This window comes from Nematolebias whitei, chromosome 7 (genome assembly GCF_014905685.2).
Source record: "Nematolebias whitei isolate Nwh7 chromosome 7, NemWhi1, whole genome shotgun sequence".
Lineage (NCBI taxonomy): Eukaryota > Metazoa > Chordata > Actinopteri > Cyprinodontiformes > Rivulidae > Nematolebias > Nematolebias whitei.
In genome coordinates this window covers 6,426,701-6,427,448 of record NC_056504.1, presented here as the reverse complement: position 1 = coordinate 6,427,448, position 748 = coordinate 6,426,701, and positions in this window count along the sequence as shown.

Sequence of the window (748 nt, the reverse complement as noted above, 5' to 3'; positions counted from 1 at the left end):
CACACACACACACACACACACACACACACACACACACACACACACACACACACAGATATAATGAGGCCATTTAGGCCAAACTTATAGTTGTTTTTCATCAGCTCTAAGACTTTTGGATCGTGTGCAAGCTGCAGGAAACTGACACACAACTGCCAACAAACACACAAACAGGCGAGTTAATTTAATTTAAATACATCGGACTTTTGTTAGTTACTGTCAGTATCGATGTGTTTTTGTGTTTGGTCTTCTAGTGGTTCTTGTTTGAAGTTTTCTCTGTGAGTCAGTTTTCCTCGTGCCTCCAGACTCCTCAGTGTTCCCCCCTCATGTTGTCAATTCGGCTCCTCACAGCTTCACCTGCTCCTAATCACAATCACTCCAGGTGTTCATCATGGTGTCTTGTTAGTGTCTCTAAGTTCTGCGTCCTCCCAGTCCATGGATCGTGCTCTTCTGACTGATCGTGTTTATTTTCCGTTCCAGACGTCTGAAGATTTTTACTGTGAGTATTTTGCCGCCTCGACAGCCTTTTGTTTTTGTTTTTTCTAAATAAATAAATTTTTATTTTACCTCCGAGTTCTTTTGAGCTCCTGTCTGCACCCTGGGTTCAACTCAGTACAACAGTCATGATCGTTAAGAAGCAGTGCACGTCACCATGCATGAACTGCAACATGCCTAAGAGAGTTAGATATACCTTCAACAATGCAGTGTGTGTGTGTGTGTGTGTGTGTGTGTGTGTGTGTGTGTGTGTGTG